Source organism: Carassius carassius, chromosome 10 (assembly GCF_963082965.1).
Source record: "Carassius carassius chromosome 10, fCarCar2.1, whole genome shotgun sequence".
NCBI lineage: Eukaryota > Metazoa > Chordata > Actinopteri > Cypriniformes > Cyprinidae > Carassius > Carassius carassius.
In genome coordinates, this window is record NC_081764.1 from 19,061,697 (window position 1) to 19,083,780 (window position 22,084).

The 22,084-nt window shown below is 36.1% G+C and overlaps 1 protein-coding gene across 1 annotated transcript in view; it reads left to right on the forward strand.

Annotated features, from left to right (window-relative positions):
* Window positions 1–393: 393 nt before the first annotated feature.
* Window positions 394–22,084, forward strand: part of LOC132151927 (guanine nucleotide-binding protein G(I)/G(S)/G(O) subunit gamma-12-like) — a 43,422-nt gene continuing 21,731 nt past the window's right edge. The window contains exon 1 of the mRNA XM_059560482.1: window positions 394–715. The gene's annotated coding sequence lies outside the window, so the exon portion shown is untranslated. The remainder of the gene's footprint in view (window positions 716–22,084) is intronic.

Consider the following 22,084-nt stretch of genomic DNA (forward strand, 5'->3'; position numbering starts at 1 on the left):
CCCGTGTTCTGTTGTTGTTTTTTAATGAAAGATTTGAAAATAAAAATCGATTACAAATGTTATAAACAAAGTGTTCTTGATGGTAATTGCCAGAAATATTTTAAATGGCATAACAGATAACTAATTCAGAAAATGAAAGTGGAAATAGTGTCTTTGAACAGGGTGGTGTTTATATTATTGTGCGTCGACAGATGGCGCTCCTGTAGCCCTAATGGATACGAAATACTTACTATGGCAAAGGTTTTGAAACATTAACATTTATGACGCAAACTGACGTTCTCCCAATAGCCCAGTGCGTTTTGCTGAATAATTTATCAGGTTACGTGACTGGACGCTACCGGAAAGTTACCAGGCAACGTCAAAATGACCTAATTAATATTCATAAGCTTTGTCTCTGCCCGCTGTGGACGTGTAGACAAACTGTTGCGCTCCAGTCCTTCCAGCGTTCCCACCGTTCCGCCTTATTTTCGCGTACAGAAGTGAAAGGTCGATCGGTTTCTGAGTTTGGCCGTGTTAAATAAACATAGAGAATTCTGCAGAGCATTCAAGTCAAGAATAACATGTTTATGAGGTGACGGTTGTTACAGGCGAACTTCATATAACGTTATTTTATATACTGCCATCGACAGGTCGGACTGTTTTGGCAGTATCACACCAAGGTTGTCCTTCCATTCCCGTTTTTTCCTCTCCACTAAACCGACTGAGCCGAGATACGGTAAGTGTCAAACTGACTGCATGTTTACAGTATGTTTAAAGGCGTTTATATGTGCACTTCATCACTCTCATTCAGTGATATTCTGTGCAGAGGTAACGTTAAATAACGTTAATCGTGTAACGTTAACGTTAAATGTTTATTAACAGTGTTGCACGAAGACTTGTTTGTGTACGATATTGTTTTGATCAGGCTTTAGTCAATATTATCTGTCTCTTGTTTGGTTGCTGCTGTAACAAGGAGCTCATGTTCAACCATCAGAAAATTATTACAATGGCTGTTAAGATTTGCTGTACATTTGTTTATTTGCCATTAATGTGTTTCCAGCTTGAATGGTTTAAGATCAGCTGAGATATAACTGTCACCTTTAGACAGATTATATCTGGTAATATGAAGACATTATTCCTGTATGGGATCTTCTACTCTTATGCTGTTCTTTATGCTTTGGAAATAATGATGAGTTATTGATCATCAGTGTTCTGCAATAACTACAACAAGATGTGACTTACCACAGGAAGTTCAACAACACAGTTTATGTCATCTGGAAGAAAGCCAGAACACGCTCATTCATTATGACTGACTTGAACCAGATATGTAAACGTACTGTAAAGGACTTTGCACATTGATCTGTAAAATGCAGACAGTACATTTCAGTTTAGACTTGAATAGGTATTCTGGGTATTCGCATAAAACGAAAAAAAAAAAGTGTAGAAATCTGAGTCTGTTCTTTCAGTGGCATATTTTATTTATTTGTTTAAAGTTTGCTATAATATATTAATATAATGTTGTATTTTCATACCATTTGAAACCGTGTGATGGTTGCGTGAATGTTTCTAGGCTGTTGATCCTGTGGTGTCTTGTCAGCAGAGGGGTCTTAAATCTTTACCCTTCCGTGCTTAATTCATTTATTGGCCTTTGTAATTGGATTTATAGCTCATGAAAATAAACAGGTGTAGTTCACCCCAATTTTTACTGTACATTATTTTTTTACCCTTATGTTTTTCAAAACCTTTTTACTTCCTATCTTCTGTTGGAACACAAATATATTAAGATTTGTTTTTTTGTCCATACCACAAACAAGTCACTAGGGTCCAAGACAACATTGATTTTTGTAAAATACAGATTTGGAACAATATGAGATTGAGTAAAATGCAAACTTTTCATTTTGTGGTGAACTATTTTTACTTTAAAGAAGTGTTCCATTAGTGGTTCCAATTGGGTTCCAATGGCTTTGCAATTAATTGAAATACGGCCTCCAAAGTCAAAGTTTTCATGTTTTTAAAAGCATGAAATAGAACTTGCACTGTTCCTCAGGAGGAATTTATGTGCTCGGAGACAGAACAGAACACGGTCAAGTAAAGTGAACGTTTATCCTTAGGTACGTGCCTAAACGCTCAAATACATGCAAAAATGTGTCAAAACGCGGCGCTTGAATATTATTCATGTATACCCTTGTTGGTTATGTAATATATGAACGGAAACAGTTGGAATGAAAACGTGTGTAACAGTAAATTGGATTCTACTCTCAGCCTCATTCGTCATGCTCAAGGACCGTTGGCTGAATGTCTGATGCATATGGGACACAAAAGTGGAAACTTATCAGGATCAACTAAACATTGGAGTTTTAAAAGTATGTGAAATATTTAGAGTTTGTGGCATAGAATCTTTAAAATATGTCCAAGAGATTGTAGCGGAAATTCCACGCTGCAAAACATGATGCTAAAAGAAACGAACTGTGATTGATTGTTTGACATGTCGGTCAAATGGCCTCATGGGCGGGCCTTGGTTAATGAATGCTGCCATGGATTCCAGACCTTCAGCCGTCAGTCTGAGAACCGGTTGCATCGGTTTTCGGATCACCAGTAGTTCTTTCGGACAGTTCGATTTAATAAACCGGTTGAAGAAAACAGTTCACCGGTTCTTTTGCGCTCAACGTAATGGCGTCATTGGTGATGATTGCAAGCCTTCGGTTTACCTGGGCTCATAACATTAGCACAGAATCAGTTCAGAATCAATCTTTAAAAGAATCAGTTCGGTTCAGATGCTCTGTGTTTCGGTCTGCTTCACGCTGAATCACACATGCGCAGTATCATCAGCTCCTCGGTTCTCGAATCGGACACGTCAGACAGAAACGATTCTTGAATCGAGAATGAGTCAGTCTTTTGTTCGTTATCTGGCTTGTCTCGTCTTCAGTTCTCTCTTCACAGCATTTCAGTCAGTGTACTATTTGAGTACATTAATTACTCCGGGATATTGGTTTGTTTTAACTCAAAGGGAGTGTCAGCCACATTAAAAAAGTTAACAGCTTAAGTCATTTGTGGATTAATGCGTATTGGAGACGTGAACCGTTTAAAACGATTCAGTTCGATTTGGTGAACTGGTTCAAAAAGATCCGGTTACATCGAATGATTCGTTCGCGAACTGGATATCACAAACTGCTTTGTTTTGAACTCTCTCACAACCGACATGGAAGAGAACACAATGCTGAATAAAGTCGTAATTTTTGGACCAAAATGTATTTTCGATGCTTCAAAAAATTCTTACTGACCCTCTGATGTCACATGGACTACTTTGATGATGTTTTTCTTACCTTTCTGGACATGGACAGTAAACCGTACACACAACTTCAATGGAGGGACTGAGAGCTCTCGGACTAAATCTAAAATATCTTAAACTGCGTTCCAAAGATAAATGGAGGTCTTACGGGTTTGGAACGACATGAGGGTGAGTTATTAATGACATAATTTAGATTTTTGGGTGAACTATCCCTTTAATATTGATCAAACAACAAAAGACAAAGACAAAATCACACACTCTTCTTGACTGAAGGACTTTTGTAGCTTTAATAAGAAACAAATGAAGTTTCATTCTTACATTGAAGACTATGCTGTTTTATTTTACTTTCAGTTATTAAATTTCTGTAGTAGGCTGTTAGCTAAATACTTTAGACTTGCACTGTTTGTTTTATTTGTATCCTTTTTTCTATTTTATTTGTCCTTTCCTTTTTTATTACTAACCGTTTAATTATTTGCAATAATTTTTGAAGACCTTTTTTTTCTAATATTAGCTAGCCTATATTTTAGTGTTATATAGAGAATTGTGAAATTTTGCTGGTCTCTAGAATGTAAATGCCATAGCAACCTTATTTACAGAAAATATATATTTATTATATTCTGTATATATATGGCTATCTTTAAATCACTCATATAAAGTTTTGGTCATGTGGCCCACTCATAATTGTGTTAAATAATCGTGATTACAATATTGATCAAAAATAATCATGATTATGATTTCCGCCATAATCAAGCAGCCCTAGTTTCAATAAAGAATTTAGAAAATAATTGGCTCAAACATGTTTCCTGAACACTCCACCAATCTCTCGTTGATGGGACAAACATATAGTTCCGCCCCAAACTCATACCATTGACACATGTCAATGTCAATGTCACCTTTATTTATATAGCGCTTTAAACAAAATACATTGCGTCAAAGCAACTGAACAACATTCATTAGGAAAACAGTGTCAATAATGCAAAAATGATAGTTAAAGGCAGTTCATCATTGGATTCAGTTATGTCATCTCTGTTCAGTTAAATAGTGTCTGTGCATTTATTTGCAATCAAGTCAACGATATCGCTGTAGATGAAGTGTCCCCAACTAAGCAAGCCAGAGGCGACAGCGGCAAGGAACCGAAACTCCATCGGTGACAGAATGGAGAAAAAAACCTTGGGAGAAACCAGGCTCAGTTGGGGGGCCAGTTCTCCTCTGACCAGACGAAACCAGCAGGTCAATTCCAGGCTGCAGCAAAGTCAGATTGTGCAGAAGAATCATATGTTTTCTGTGGTCTTGTCCTGGTGGTCATCTTAGACAAGGTCTTTACAGGGGATCTGTATCTGGGGTTCTAGTTGTCCTGGTCTCCGCTGTCTTTCAGGGATGTAGAGGTCCTTTCTAGGTGCTGATCCAGCATCTGGTCTGGATACGTACTGGATCCGGGTGACTGCAGTGACCCTCTGATCTGGACACAGACTGGATCTGGTGGCCACGGTGACCTCGGAACAAGAGAGAAACAGACAAATATTAGCGTAGATGCCATTCTTCTAATGATGTAGCAAGTACATAGGTTGTTATGGGAAGTGTTTCCGGTTCCGGTTTACCTAATTAATGCAGCCTAAAAATCCTTTAACGGATTTGGATAATAAAAGCATGTTAGTATGTTATGTGTATGCCAGGTTAAAGAGATGGGTCTTTAATCTAGATTTAAACTGCAAGAGTGTGTCTGCCTCCCGAACAATGTTAGGTAGGTTATTCCAGAGTTTGGGCGCCAAATAGGAAAAGGATCTGCCGCCTGCAGTTGATTTTGATATTGTAGGTATTATCAAATTGCCTGAGTTTTGAGAACGTAGCGGACGTAGAGGATTATAATGTAAAAGGAGCTCATTCAAATACTGAGGTGCTAAACCATTCAGGGCTTTATAAGTAATAAGCAATATTTTAAAATCTATGCGATGCTTGATATGGAGCCAGTGCAGTGTTGACAGGACCGGGCTAATATGGTCATACTTCCTGGTTCTAGTAAGAACTCTTGCTGCTGCATTTTGGACTAGCTGTAGTTTGTTTACTAAGCGTGCAGAACAACCACCCAATAAAGCATTACAATAATCTAACCTTGAGGTCATAAATGCATGGATTAACATTTCTGCATTTGACATTGAGAGCATAGGCCGTAATTTAGATATATATTTTGAGATGGAAAAATGCAGTTTTACAAATCACAAATTTTACATCTTGGTGGTGTGTTGTGTGTGTTAAGAGTCAACGTTGCCTGGTTGTACAAGGGGTCAAGATTTGCCTGGTCACAGTTGTACTCAGTTTGAAAAGCTATTTTAACAGATACCTTTCTCCAGACATCAAAGACCTTCTTGGTAAAGACTCAAAGAGCACCACGAATATTAGAATAATAATATTATATTGTACATTAGTTTAGATAATTATAATAACAGTTCGAATACTACAAAGTCATGTGAGGAATGGCGGGAGTTAACCAATGAATGTGGATTTACCAGTTTGGTCTAGTTTAAGAACCAGACAATTTGCAATGTTTGCCTTTGGCTTTCCCACTTTATGTAATCTGATTGATCTGTAATTCATATTCTTAAAGATTAACTAACTAATTCGGCCAATATTCAAAATCCACCAAATATCAATACATTTACAGGGCTTGAATTTCGGCATGGGATTACGGGGATTACACATAATTCTACTGATTCCCACAGTTTATGTGCTTGTAACGTGGAAAATTCCCACAAAAGTTTCAGTGTAGTAGACACTCGGGACAGATGACGGAGTGTATCGTTTGCATGTGCTTCTGAGTCTTACAATTTTAAACACTCAAGTGCTCAATTCAATACTTACTCTACAACTCTGTTAGACCTCTTTCTGTGAGCTCACACCCAAAGTGCGCGCTCATAGGGCGCATCTGAGAGCACGAGACTACAGAATGAAGTAGTGTTGCGCCTTATTGAATGTAAACAGCCAGATAGATACAAAATTATGTCAAAATGCCTGTCTTGATGATTATTCATGTAAACAGTCGATTTATACTAAACAGTTGAGAAACAACACTTGTATAACAGCTAGATCCGTGCATGTGGTCTTAAAGAGACAGCAACCTAAATAAACCTGCTGCTTATTTATACATTGAAGATTAACCAGTGTTATTTTAAAGTTAAACAGCTTATTCAGTTTCTGAAGGCATTTCTGTACGTGAATATTACTGTTATACCTACCTGACAAACACAGCTAACTTTAGTTCTATCTTGTTATTTTTATTTGTGCCATTGCTTGTCATTTATTTTATTACTGACTGCTTACTTGATTTTTTCAGTTAAAATAAATTAAATTCAGAGTTTGAAATCAAAGTTCTTTTGTAAGTATCTTTCTCACAGTAAAAATATGAATCAACAACATTATAAACTGTAAAACACAACACACAGTTACTGCAACAGTTGTTACAGATGAAATATACGGCAGATAAATAAATATTTTTTCCCCAGGTTAGATGTTGATTATTGCTCAAACCCATTTCTCGGACTCGCATATCCGCCATGCTTGCTGTTTTTGAAACACTTTTTATTTGTGTTTGTAGTTCTAATCGATTTCTTGTCTGGCATGCAGTGGATTGTGGGCAGTATAAGCCAAACCAAAAATAACCACCCAGGTTCCTTTGGGATAATCATTTCAAATTACTATGAGACACATTAATTAATTAGATTACTATTTCGGATGGATAGTGTGCGACGCAGCAGTAATAACAATGTTTGAAAACATGCTAACAACATGCTGACAGTGTACTAAAATGTTAATCATTTTGCCAATATGGAAACACATTAACAACATGTTAAAACATGCTATTAATGTTCTAGCATCACGCGAAACAAGCTTAAAACATGTAACCTATGAATAGCAAAATGTTAAATCATGCTAATAGCTCCAAGTAAAATGCTAGCACTGCCTGACAACACTTGTTAAAAATGTTAACAATTAGAAGCATGCTAACAATGCAGAGAAACTTGTGATCTGATGTGGTTTCTTAGTGATCTTATGAGGTCACTGAGTTCGAACTAAACTGTTTTGTTGTGGTTTCATATAGGTGAGTGATTTAATATGGTCTGTGTGAGATTTTATTTGTTCTCCCATCTTCATCTGTCTATCTGACAATAAAACCTTCAAACCTCAAGCTTGTAAAACTATTTAATTCCTTGTCATCAGACTTTATTTATTTAGTTATAATATGTGATTCCTGATGTCTTCTACATGTCTGTCCTTTCAATGCTTCCTTACTAAAATTCCACTCAGAACTGCTTACATGAAGCAACCTTTCTGATATGTTAGCATGAACATTGGTATGGGCAGAATCAGTCTCCGAAGGACAGCTGTGAGTTAAAGTTTATTGCTTATTTTAGCCTGTTGGCACAGAATCTCAGTTTCACCATATATTTACATAGCCTTCCTTTTTATCAATATATGATTAACCAATAAATGGCAATAAATGTGTGGTGGTGACACATGGCTTCTTTCTCTTTTATAAACATACCCTCTACAACTTGGTCTGATCTCTAAACAGCTGGTATTCTCATCATTAAGCAGCCTTGCTCTGTTGATCACAGCAACTCCAGAGTTATTACTTTTTCCATAGATTGATTTGTAGTGGTGTGTTACGGCTGATTTGTTCCTTTGTTTTGAATTCATTGACATTCAAAGGTCAAGTGAGTCATTTTATAACTATTACTATATTATTTTAAGTAATCCATTCAGTGGTTGACATACTGATGAATGTAAACACTGTGGCTTTGTGGCACTTTAAAAACATGAAGTATGAAGTGTCAGCCAATGGCATGAGTTTGAGGCAGCGCTGCCTGTTTACCCAAACAATGTCAGATGAGGGGCCATGCAGTATATTACACACATCAACATTAAAGATTCCATGAAGAGAATTTGACCAAAGGAAATGCATGAAGTGCGAATAGTCCTATTTACAAAAAAATATAAAGATATTTTTGCTGGTATAGTACATTGGCTGGTTCCTGCCTGTTGTGGACTGCTGACACCTGAAGATTTTCATGTGCAATTGCATTAATGATTTATGGCATTGATTTGTTTAAAATGAATATTGACATTAATATTGGGGTCACTGAATTATTGACTCACCGATTTGTTAAAAAATGTGTATTTATTTAATAATGAAACACCACTGTGTGTTGCCCGCAGGTGTGCAACAGCGTTGCTGTGGCAATTTCTATTGGCGAAACAAAGCAAAAACAAACAATGAGAATACTATATTCAAAATGTGTCTGACACTCACATTATTAACTTCTTGTTTAAAAATCAATGTTGTGTAAAATCAATATCACATTTGCAATCATGCTTTATATATATATTAGGGATGGGACGATAACCGGTTTTATCGATAACCGTGATAAAATGTGCTGAAGGTTAGTAATATCGTTTAAAAATGAATTATCATTAAAACCGTGTTTGATTATCGCGGTTTTAATAACTTGCTATTAAATCATGTCCAGCCAGCAACAGTCTGACGCAAGCGCAGCGCACAATGTTTTTTTGTTTTTTTTCGAGAAGGAATGGCGAAAGTCAGTGACTTTTCTATGCTTTTCTATGCTTCTACACTTTTCATTGTAAGGAAAGAAAATGCCACAGAATTTAATCTTTCTTTAAATTAAGTGCATAGAGTTGCTTGTTTTATTAGTTGTTTGTTGATTATTAAATATAAAACTTGCTGAAATGTTTTCAGTGTGAGCATCAACTATTTTTGAACACTTTTATCTCGTTTCAACAAAACCGTGATAATATTGATAATCGTGATAATTTTAGTCACTATAATCGTGATATTAAATTTTCATACCATCCCATCCCTAATATATATATATATATATATATATATATATATATATATATATATATATATATATATATATATATATATATATATATATATATATATATATATATATATATATAGTTCAGTTCTTCCCACTCGTAGACTTAACTTAGCCGGGCCACCCAGGTATATTAATGGGTGCCCAAGTATATTTGGAGAAACATTTTTGCTTTTATTATTTTTATCATGTTATACTTTTTTTTCCTAAGCCGCATAACATTGCTTGTACCCCAGGCACATTTTCAAGTGGGCTTGGGTGTGATTCTTCACCCACCAAACAATTCTGATTGAAAGCTTAATTAAAAGCTTATCTGTCTCAGTGGAATTGAGCACAACCCCAGCCAACCCCATGTGATCTGTTCCCAACTACGCCTCTCTTCAGCGTTCTGGTGCCACACTGGCTCAGGGGATTCAAGGCAGAACTCATTAGTCTAACCATTAGAGAGTACTTTACCTCACTCATTGACTCACTTCATTTCAGTAATCCTCTAGAAGGCTTTGCTATACTCAGTCTGTTTGAGTCGCCCTCAAAGCACTTAGTATCACACCTATTTAAAAGCTCCAACTCCCTGTAGCAATTTTCGGCTTAATGTCAAAGCATTTTCTAAAAGCAGCTTTCCTGCCTTGCCGCCATATTTATCCAACTGGACTTCATTGTATTGCTAATTGTATTGGTCCTTAACCTCATGACAGAGATTACTTAAAATGATCAAAGGCGGGTACTTTCTCTATGTCATTCAAACAAAATGATCTCATGAGTTGGCCTGCTCACTTATGTACCTATTAATTTTGGAATAAATTTCTTAAAATGCATTTTATCATAGCGCAACATAAAACATCGTAAAACATACGAGCACACATACACACACACACACACACACACACAGACACAGAGAGAGAGAAAGCACATGCTTTTGTATCAGGTTAGGTTGAAACACTAAATATCATGGTAGAAGATTAATTTGAATTACTAGTCATTAGTATTGACATTTTCTGTAGATGCAAAAAGTGTTGAAACTTTTATATTTTTGTGTTTAATAAAGTTCATTTAGTTATAGGTTAATGTAACTATGTAAATTAAGGTAACTCCAAATCCTTGTATTTAATGGAGAAACAAATCATGGAAGTGTGAAAATGGATGAAGGTCAATGTCATATAGAACGATTTAAATCAGTTACTCAACTTTCTAAATACACCCGTCTGTATTTTACTATCCCTTTCTTTTGTGCAAATGTGGAGACCTTTGCTTTTGGACAATCATTTAACATTTTTAGGTGTTGTTGTTCATGCGGTCAGAGGTACAGATTCTGATCCTGTTTTTCGAGATTACTGTCTGGTTTCGGGAACAGAACGACTGAAACTCCAGGCTTTCTGGATGCATGCACCATAACAGCAGCTTTTGTTAAACATGAGGCTTGAATGTCATATACAGTTTAGTAAGATTAAAAATCACAAATAACTTCATGAGTGTTGCACTTTGGTTAGCTATTTTAAGTCATTTCTCTGTTGTTAGGCCAGTTGTGTACAAATGCTAATTACCTAATCAACCCCAGATGTCTTAACTACATGTACCTTTCACTTCCAAGGCATGGTAGATTGAAACAAGGTAAATGCACTATTTATTGAGGTCACAACCTGATGTACCAGATGTTCATGTCATTTAAGATGACTTTCCAGTTTCTTATGGGAAGCTTATTTACAGAAATCACTCATGTAATGATGCACAGGGTCACTCGGCAAGAGCTGGTTAATTAGGTGCCGGCACATGAATGCCGTGGTCATGTTATTGCCTACATGGAAAGGAAGAAAAAGGAGAACCCTGTACAAACTCACTGGCTAGGGAAGTAAGTGGTTGCCTAGTAACTGTACAACACAGTAGGTTATAAAGAAACAAAATAGGATCAGCACCTAAACCAAAACAGTAGACACTATGATGTTTGGGTGTAGACAAGCATCTTTTGTCTCTGAGCCAAATATGATCTATTAGATGATTGAAGGTGCTGTGGTGTGGGAGAATGAGAGTTTGTCATTATGCTTTTAAGAAACAGATATTGACTCCATTTTATACTTCTGTGTGATTGACGGGGCGATTCCGACAAGCCGTGGTTTCCCTCGAGACGACTGCAGAATCTGAATTGTTGTTTTGTGTAAGCGTGACTGTGAATAACCTCGGGACTGTTCTCACCGTCCACAAGGCCTTATCTTCTGTCACGGTGTTGTGTTGGAACAGCTAGATTACACCAATTGTAAACACATAGAGGGAAAATGAACCCGGAATGGATTTGAATGGATTTTAAGCTGACAAAAAAGTATGATCGAGATTTATACTCGCAGTAAATCAGCAGTGAGACATAGTATTTGGACTTTGCCTCTACTTTATGAGTTCTTGTTTTATTAAGCCTTTTCATCTGGAGAGTGTTCTGTCCCGCACCTCCTGTCTCCATCACGGGTTTCCTGCTTTGTTGTGTAGCAATCTAGAAACCTACAATGTTTAAAGTTGACATTCAGTTTAATGTTGCTGTTGTAGTACTTGCTACAGCTAGTCTGTTTACTGCCAGCATTCAGACTTGTCTATTACAAGCTTGTTGCGTCTTACTGTGCCAGTCTTGACCGTGAATGGATTACAGAGATTTTCTGCAAAGATGTCGTTTTTTAACTGGGTCAGTGACGCAGTTTTTTTTGGGCCAGATCTATTAATTATTCAAAAATGTATAATGAATTGAAAACATTAAATTGAAATTCATTTTGAAATTTTTGGGAGATTAAAGTAAAAAAAAAAAAAAAAAAAAAAAAATATATATATATATATATATATATATATATATATATATAATATATATATATATATATATATATATCATAAAAATTAAAAAAAAATGTTTTTTTATAAATGTGAATAATGTATGTATTTGTATCACTGAGGATGCATCTGGGAAGCTGATGCCTGTTGCCAGGCAATGGCTAAATTAACCCCTCCAGCTGCTCAAAAGAGACGGTAATAAATGTAAAATGGAAAACCCTTTCTAAATTTGGCAAGCTTTAATATGAATGGCTGGTCATAAGCACTCACACACATATGGGCTGAGGATTTTTCTTTTTATATATCAGTTTGTCTAGAAACAAAGTCATGTTTACAAGTTACAATATGGCGTTTTAAGGATGAAATAGACTTGATTTCCAGAAGAGATGTAGAGAGGCCGAAAATTTCATGAGACTTTGGCCATCGCTGAATTTCATGGCGATTGAAATCATGCCAAATATAAACAAGTAAGGAAGTCTTCATAGAAACATTAGAGGAAATAAAGACCAGAGGGATTTTCCAAGAATGTGTTTCTCAGGTTTTGTCACGCTTCTATAGTTCATATCGACCTGCATCTGTTTGTTGACAAATGGCGAGCCTTAGGGGTTAAACTGGTTTCACTAGAATGTGGTCAGATCCCCTTCCTGATAATGTCCAATCTGATAACCAACTGGATCCAGAAAATAAGCGTTTCCTTCTATTTCTGAGTGTTATATCCTCCTGGAATATTTTTGTTGTTAGAAATTACATTCACAATCCAAATGGTATGTTAAAAGTTGCTAAAACTCAGCACAGATGGAGCTTTTATCACCAGCACAAAACAGTTGCCCAAGCCTAAAGATGTGAATTCTCCGTGTCTATGTCTGTTTGTTCTAGTAAACATTCAGAGGCATCCATCTTCAGTCCTTCATTGAGCTCAGGTTTCATAATAATATTAATGGTTAATCACATACTACTGTTCAAATTTGGGGTCGGTAACATTTTTACATTAAAATATGCTGATTTGGTGCTCATGAAACATTTCTTAATATCATCAATATTGAAAACAGTTATACAGCTTATAAAACTAATTGCAATACATATTTTTCAAGATTCTTTGATGATAAATAAAATTCAAAAGAGCAGTATTTCTTTGAAATAGAAATCTTTTGTAACATTATAAATGTCTTCACTGACCATATTGATCATTTTAATACATCCTTGCTAAATGAAATCAAACTTAATCTAAATTTTTTTAATGTTAGTGTGTACCATTAAAATTAATTTGAATGATTTTGACCGTTAAAACCACTTATCTGTTGTTATTAACCCTTTTCCTCCCGCTGGGGAACACTGACCCCTAGTGGGGTAAAGAAAGCAATGCATGCGGTTACGCACTGATGTAGTAATATTATCAACCTCTTTCAAACTGTGGACGAAAGAAAAAGTGGCAAGTGCCATATACGGAAATGCTTATATTTGTGACTGGAATTTTTAGTGTTGCTTTAATGTTTTGCTGGACCATCACTAAAAACATTCTGGGACTAAATTGTATCATCCAAGCCCAATGGTTCGGCTATCATATAGAAACATAGTCTAAAAAAAGTTAACAATGAGAAAATGTGTTATGAAGTTTGGTAAAGAAAGATGAATCATGAGGAAAACATTTTTTTTTTGAATGATTAATAGATTGTGAAAAGCACTATACAATTTACATTTAAATAATTCCTTTTTTCAGGTTTATGCATCAAACATTAGTTTGAAAGCAGATAGAAAAATGTTAATTACTAGAATTGAATCACTTATTTTGTCTTGAGAACAATATAAAATATAAAATAAAATGATTTAAGTAAACTATATCTTTTTTTAGGAATTGATTTCCAAAAAGTTAGGAGATTCCTCTCATGAACAACCTTAAATGGCCCTCCAACATTCTAGGCTCTGGGAGACAGTTTCTCATCGCTTATGATTACTTTTAGATGTCTAGAGCTACAAGTGGTGGTTAAAATAATTTAATTGCACTGATTAATGGATTCCGGTGGGCCAAAGTCTTGTGAAGCCACTTTCTCCACTAGAGGGAGCCACAGAACTATAGAAGAGTTTTATAGTCCCTCAACATAGAACACTAAGTTTCCATCAACAAAGTAGACTGGATTCTTCTTTTAGAAGAATTGCTGTGCACCAGGTCCAGCATTATAATTCTTTATCTAATCTAATCGAATCTGTTTACATGTTGTTCTGATTATGTCACAATTATTCCTTCAGCTTTTCTCCTCCACTTCTCACAGAGAGAAATAGATCCAAGGCCCTTTTGTGGTGTCCACTTCTTAAAAAAAAAAGCCAGTCTTTGTGAAATTCTGAAGTTTCACTGTCAAAACTAGCCTAGTGTTGTAATAACATACTTGAGCATAGCAGTGAATGCAGGTCAGGTGTGCTTAGTTACTCAGAACACAGCCGTAACTCACATGAATAAAAGTGTATTTGTTAAATGTTTAAACAGAGAGCGGGCTGGAATGCATGAAGTGTAATACAATCTGTGATGCAGTGTCATATTGAGCTGCTTTAGAGAAGAGGGTCTCTTGGCTGAGAAAGGTTGTTTTCACCCCTGCTGGAGGAAGTGTGGGAAAAATTCCTTTCTCTTGCAGGACAACAAGAGCAGCAGGTTTTAGTTTCAGTCTTTCTTTTGTGTGGATTGACGAGCTCATAACCGTGTGATCTCTTGGCTGGTGGGCTTGCATTAATGATATGCTATATCTAATGAGCACAGCGGATGTGAATGTGAACCTGAGCCAAAATCTCAACTCCTTTACACATGCTAGAAGGACCTCTATGGAGCTTGAGTCATTATGTTTAAATGGGAGGTACAATTGGGTGTCATCAACGTACGATAACTTATCATAAGTGAAATGATACTCCATATTTGAAAAAGATGGAACCCAATGGCAGCAAGTATAAAGAGAGTAATGTTTGAGCAAGAATGATGTTGGAGCAAGAATAGAACCCTGTGGAACACCACAGGAGAGATGTGCTGCTGAGGAGGTATGGTTTCCGAAACATACAGAGAACTTTCTGTTTGTAAAAAAAAACCTGAACCAATTTAGAATGGTGCCCTGAATGCCTGCAAGATTTTCCATTAGGGAAATAAGAATTGTATGAACGACCATATTGAAAGCTGAGCTGAGATCTAAAAGAACCGGAGCAACAGCACTCCCATTATCTGAAGCCAGCATAAAGTCAATAGAGCAGATTCAGTGCTGTGTAATTTTCTAAAACCTGACTGGAAAGTATCATTAAAACAATTTAAATTCAGAGAAGATTGTAGTTGAGCAAGTACAACCTTTTCTAAAATGTGTGATGTGGTTTCTTCAGAAAAGGTGTAACTGAAGCATGTTTTAGGCAGTCAGGGACTGTACCAGTACTCAAACACTTTAATAAAAAATTAATAGCAATGATTTGCTTAAATAAGTGTGGAGGAGTACTTTCATACAGACAAGAAGTATGTTTCAGGTGATCAATAATGTCTTTTCAGGTCTGGAGAGAAATTAAATCAGAAGTGCTCTAGGTAGAAGAGCACCTAGTTATTTTGGAAAAGGCATAAGGAGTCACCAGTGATTGTGTTCTTGACTTTGTTGTCTTTTCAACAAAAAATGACCAAAAGTTTTCAGTTAAGATATCAGATACATCAGAGAAAACAGCAGGGTTTAAAACAGCATCTATAGTTGAAAATAGAACTCTTGGTCTATGGTGATTTAGCGTGAAAATCTCTGAAAGAAATATAGATTTAGCAGACTCAACAGCTTTCTGAAATTTTTTTTAGTAGAATGCTTAATCTTCAAGGGAGCAATGTTATTAACAATATTCAAGCAGGTATAACAAAAAAATGTCAACTTGCGTCAGCATCAGAGCTTTCTGAAAACGATTTTGTGAATGATAATTCATCAACTGTCTTGTAAGCTATAGCAGAATCCTTGTATGCATAAGAGACCTGTAAGGAATGGTATCCTACAGCTGTTTTTAAGCAGAATGCATGGTTCGCAATGCATTTGTGCGGAAAAGGTTATTTTTTTTTGTCTTCTAGGAACGAACAAAATGCCCTCTAGCAAGACGTGAACATTGTTATTTTTAACTAAAATTAGATCTATTAAAAATTTATTTCATTAATTGAAATAAATCTGCTATTAAAATCAAATAAAATGACTAAAACACAAACATAATGATTAAAAATTAAGCTAAAATTTAAATAAAAACGGAAAATATGAAAATAAATGCTGATACTATGTGAAAAATGTCAAAGTGAGAAATTACAGGTTTGGCCTACATTGCCTCATGACTGCTTTATTATAGGCACTTCCCATTAAAGGCATCTCTAACTTCCTGTTTCGCAAACACCTGCACATATATGGGCATTGCATTATGAATGTGGTTGAGCTCTGTTCACCATTCTTTTAGCTCCCCCTCTACAAGCACATAGACTCGCACTCTCCCACATCCTCCGCACAGACACACTCACTCGACATCCGCACAAACCAGCCCTAAGCACAGACAGGCATGGTCTGGCAGGAAGTGATTTTACTTGGCTTTGTAGGACTGGTCTTTTTGATCCTGTGTGTAGTAGTGTACCCCACAGGAAAATAAGGAAGTGCTTCATTTAGGATTTGTTGTTCTCTTTGTCTGTTAGTACGGGTGCTGACCACAGATAACTTTGTAGATGCTTGTTAACAGAATATGCATGAAGTTTCTTGTTCCTGTGTGTGTGTGTGTCTGTTGTGAGGGTTATGTTTTGCCTACTCTGTGGAGACCAAATGTATCACAAGAATAGTAAAACCTGAAATCAGCTGCACTGCGTATGAGCCAGTAGTACCAGAAAGAAAACACTTCAATAAACATTCAAAACATAAATGAATTGTGATTTGCAGTTTGCCACACAAATATGCCACACTCTCTAAACCCTTGCAAAACAAAAATATGATTTTATACTGGAATATACAATATACTGGAAAATATAATGCAATATATTAAATAATACATTTCCATATATGGGAAACTAGAGCTTCTATTTTTCAATATACTGCAATATATTAATGTACCATGTATGGCTGTATATTGAAAAATACATAGAGCAATGAAGATGTTAACTGCACTTCATTTTAACATGCAATGCAACAACTACTCTCACTTGTTTTCTCACTTGAACCTCTCACTTGTTTGCATAGTTACATATTTGATATATGAAAATGTGTAATGTTTATAAGAAAGATTTGATTATTGAAAACAAAATATTAAAAGTTTTGCATTTTTGGACAGAGGGTTCCCTTTGGAAAAGGGTTTCAGGGTTCGGTCAAGCGGATAGAAAATATCAAAAGCTCAAAGTCAGTATTAAAGCAATAGAAGCAATGTACATGCTCCTCCATGGCAGAGAAACAAATGTGTGTAATTGTTTGTTGTTTTATGCTTCTGTGGAATCACCATGCCACCTGCATCTTGTGAATTGTAGAACAGGTTCCTGCTCATGACCTCATTTAGGAAAAAATAGGGAGAAACCATAAGAGAAACGAACTGTTACAGCAAATAGAAGTCCATCATGACTTATCTGTGTGTCTGCTTGTGCACAAAGTAGCTCTGTCCCCTACCTGCCTAAGCAGCATTTTAAGGCATTGTGCATGCGTTACTTTTGTGAAGGCTGGTTCAAGATTATAAATTTGTATTGATTTAAAAAATGCATTAAGTCAGCATTAGATTTAGAATGCATTTCAGAATGCATTGCGTTCAAAAGCTCTTTTCAAATTTGTGTTTATGTACTTTACACTGAGATGATAACGGTATTGTTTTTCAGGCCCCCAAAATGCCAGCATTGTGTAAACAAAAGGTTTTTAGTTGAAAACTGTCATGTACATTCCCCCTTTGTAAAATTGTGGTCACGTTGCACTTAATCAAGCAAACGAAACATCGATTAAAAAAGCTAATTTATAAGTTGTTGCTCATCAGTTTAAGAGCTGTGTTTTGTTTTTGTCTCATTGCATTTTATTTTACAATTGGTGATGTACAGTAAAAAAAAAAAAACAATGGGTTCTGGATAATGGGAATGTTTTGTCAATATTTGTGTGCTCTGGATTTGGAAAGCTTGTAACAGTATCAATGTGTTTGTTATTTGTTCTATATTATAATGTAAAGTAATGTCCAAAGATATTTGAAAGGTGAGATATATGTCAAAGTAATGAAATAAATGAAAAAAAAAATGCAGCAAAAAGTAGAACTATCAAAACATGACCTTGCAGCAAATTTGCAGGGGTTTGTGTGGGATTTCAGTTCAGATGCTGTCTTGGAAGCCAGCTGCCTCTGGAGACAGTCTGCCGAGGCTGCTCACAAGGTTTTTAAAGAGAACTGTTTGTGTGGTCAATCAGAGAGTCTGGCACAATACCACTGAGACATTTGGACCAGAGCTAATTCGTTCACAGATCTCCCTCATGGCTGAATCTGTCGGACGTCTTGTGCAGTCATGGTCTCCTGACAGCAGTCAGATTTGTTTAACATTAATAGCTCTGATAAGAGTGTCTGAATCCTGTGTTGTTGTGTGCCTTCTGCAGCTTTCTCAAAGGGCTCATTTAAACGTTTCAGTCACTATTTGACTAGCAGGAGACAGGAAGTGCTCTTTTTAAGTGTATTGCCGAACCTCTGAGTCAAAATCAGGGCTTGGACATTGGGCTTTTTTTTGTCCTTTGCAGAAGCGTGTGGCAAGGGGAGTATCAGAGCTCTGTGTGTGGGTTACCTGGTACCTGTCACACTGGTCTATTTGACCTCCTTTAACTGGGTCATCTCAGATCAGATTTCTGGAACTCAGGCTTTCTTTCTCACACTGACAAAGCAGGTCAGTCGTGGGATCCAGTGCAGACATGCATAGTAGCCATTATTATGGTTCTGTTTGTGTATTTATTTTGCATGCTTGTTTGAGTCAGAATATACATTTTATCTCAGCTGTATCTATGAAATTTAATTGAAATATTTGTGCCGCATGCATCAACTTCCATGGATCTAGTGACAGCAGAATGAGAATGGACATTTTTTTCAGGCTACAAATACACACTTCAACAGCTGCAAATTTGTGAGGTTTGGGGGGTTAAATAATGATTAGATATTCAAAGATTTTAAATTATTCAAATACCCAACACTACATGAGAAAGTGTGATAATGTTTGCCTTTCTGTTACTAATTAGACAGAACTGTTAAACAAAGACTGTAAATTAATGAATGAGGAGTGTTTGTGTATCAGGTGGTTATGTTCTCAACGCTGTTACAATAAAAGTCTCGCTTATGGCACTTATCAGCCAAAGTGAAAAAACTTATCAGCTGATGCCGGTTTAATATATCTGTGTTTGTAATCAGGAATCATTTCCAGGAAGCTTGACTTCAGCAGTCTGCAGGACATGAGGCGATATATTCAATGATGCTCAGAGCCAGGTCAGCAGCATGTGACCAAACCCTCTGTGGCCTCACAGGAAAAATCTCCACATGCCTGTGTTGGAAAGTAGATGGAGACAGCTTTGCCAGTCCTCTTACCCCCCCCCCCCCCCCCCCCCCCCCCCCCCCCCCCCCTTTGTTATTATTTGTAATCAGAGATTTTTAGGGGTTTGTGAAAATGTATTAAATCGAATGTAACAATGAAATCGATGTTTATATGTCGTATATGACGGGAATCCTTATCATATCAGCCTTATTAATATTTATGAGTGCACATGATTTACATTCTCAGGCTCAGCACAGGTGAGTGACACATATGGACACATTACTTATTCTGCTTCATTCAAAATGCAGTTGAACGAATATTCTGGGTAAAAGCAAAATGTCTCGTTACGTATGCAACCCCTCGCTCCCTGAAGGAGGGAACAGAGATGTTACATCGACACTAACATCAGGGGTCTCACTTGGGAGTATAAAAAACAGGCCAATGAACATTGGTTAGTGGAATTTGCATGCCCAGCCACTCCCCTGTACACATGGGTATGTAAGAGGGCAGTGCGCATCTACTCATTCAGGTTTGTAGGTTTATAGTGGCCGTGAGTAACACCCTGCCCCCCAAAACCAGTCATCCAGCTGTAAATGTTTACACTCCAGCTCAATGCTCATGGTGGCACAGGAAAGCATAGCTGTCAACTTTGAGTCCGACTGGGCAGTCAGCCCAAAGGGGTGACACTGAGCAGAGGACATTGGCTCACCCTTCAATGCAGTGATCGAAATCTGATCCTCCTCCTGTGTCAAACACCAGCGAAACACCACTAACTGCGCCATCAACCATAATTCCTTAAAAAACAGCCAGAAACCTTCGAGTTGTTATTGATGATCAGCTGACTTTCTCAGACCACATTGCTAAAACTTCCCGCTCCTGCAGATTTTCTTTATTCAACATCAAGAAGATCAGGCCCTTTCTTTCAGAACATGCTTCACAACTCCTTGTTCAAGCTCTTGTTCTGTCCAGGCTGGACTATTGCAATGCTCTCTTGGCAGGTCTTCCATACAGTTCTATCAAACCTTTATAATTAATCCAAAATGTGGCATCAATACAAATTTATGAGCAGAAAAGAATACACGTCACACGTCTTTTTATCATTTTGCACTGGCTACCAATAGCAGCTCGCATAAAATTCAAGGCAAAACCACCACTGGCTCTGCACCCCTTTACCTAAATTCATTGCTTCAGACTTATGTGCCCTCTAGAAGCTTGCGTTCTGCAAGTGAACATTGCTTTATTGTGCCATCCCAAAGAGGCACAAAATCACTTTCATGCCACAGACTTTTAAATTAGATGTTCCCTCCTGGTGGAATGACCTGGCCAATTCAGTCCAAGCAGCTCCAGAGTCCCTATCCATCTTCAAGAATCGGCTAAAAACAAATTTCTTCCATCTTTATTTGACCCTCTAACTCTATTATAATTATAATCTTTATATAAAAAAAAATAATATTTGCTTCTCAAATCCTTTTTTATTCTATCCATTTGTTTTATATATATATATATATATATATATATATATATATATATATATATATATATATATATATATATATATATATATATATATATATATATATATATATATATATTATTAATTATGTATTAATTATACAATTATCAAAATAAAAAAAGGCCTCTAACACTAGCTTGCTCTATTCTTTTTGTATTCTATCAGTTTTCTTTTTATTTATTATATGATTTAAAAAATAAAAATGTACTGCATTAAGCTAACTGAGACTTGTTATAGTGCATGCATATCCCATTGCTCTTCTGTTGATTTTGATTGCTTACATTGTCCTCATTTGTAAGTTGCTTTGGACAAAAGCGTCTGCTAAATGTCTTAATGAAAATGTAAATATATTAATTCATTGCCATGTTTTAATAATTTGTTTCTTCATTTTAGTTAAATTATGCCATAACTCATTCCCAAATTTTAATTTAGTTAAATCATGGTATAACAATTTAAATATTTATTGTGGCCATGATCAGGTTATCCTTAACTAAAACTACAAATAGAACAAATTCAAAATATTCAATGATCAATATCACTGTAAAAAAAAAATTACATAAAAACAAAACTCCCCTACTTCAACTTCTATTCCACCTACTTAGTATAATCAAATTACGTGCTGAATCTTAGCTTAAAAACTGAAATTGAAATTGGTTAAATTAATCATTTAGGTTACAATGAAGCAAATGGAAATAAATGGGGTAAATTTGTGTTATTTTTTTTTCATTTATTTAGTATAGCCAGAAGGTGTGAATGTTTGTAATTGTAATCAATGTAACACCTTGATATATCTTAAAAATAGTTGCAATTATTTTTTGTGTTTTTAAAAAAATCTTTAGTCAGTGATGCATAAGGGTGCATGATCACTCCATATGTTATTTTAGAGGTCGTGTCAATTAGATGGTAGAGCTGTGAAAATAATTCTTGAGATCAACTGTGCCAGTTTGTTCTTTTTAAACTATCACAGACTGATTAAAAAGCTTGCTCGGATTGTTTATGGGGGGATTTTTTCCCAAGGTTGTCAGTTCATCCTCACTTCTTCCTTGTAAGGATGCAACATGAGAAATATAAACAAGAGAGAGAGGAGGAACCTTCCCATGAGCTGTAAGAATGGCCTCCAGACC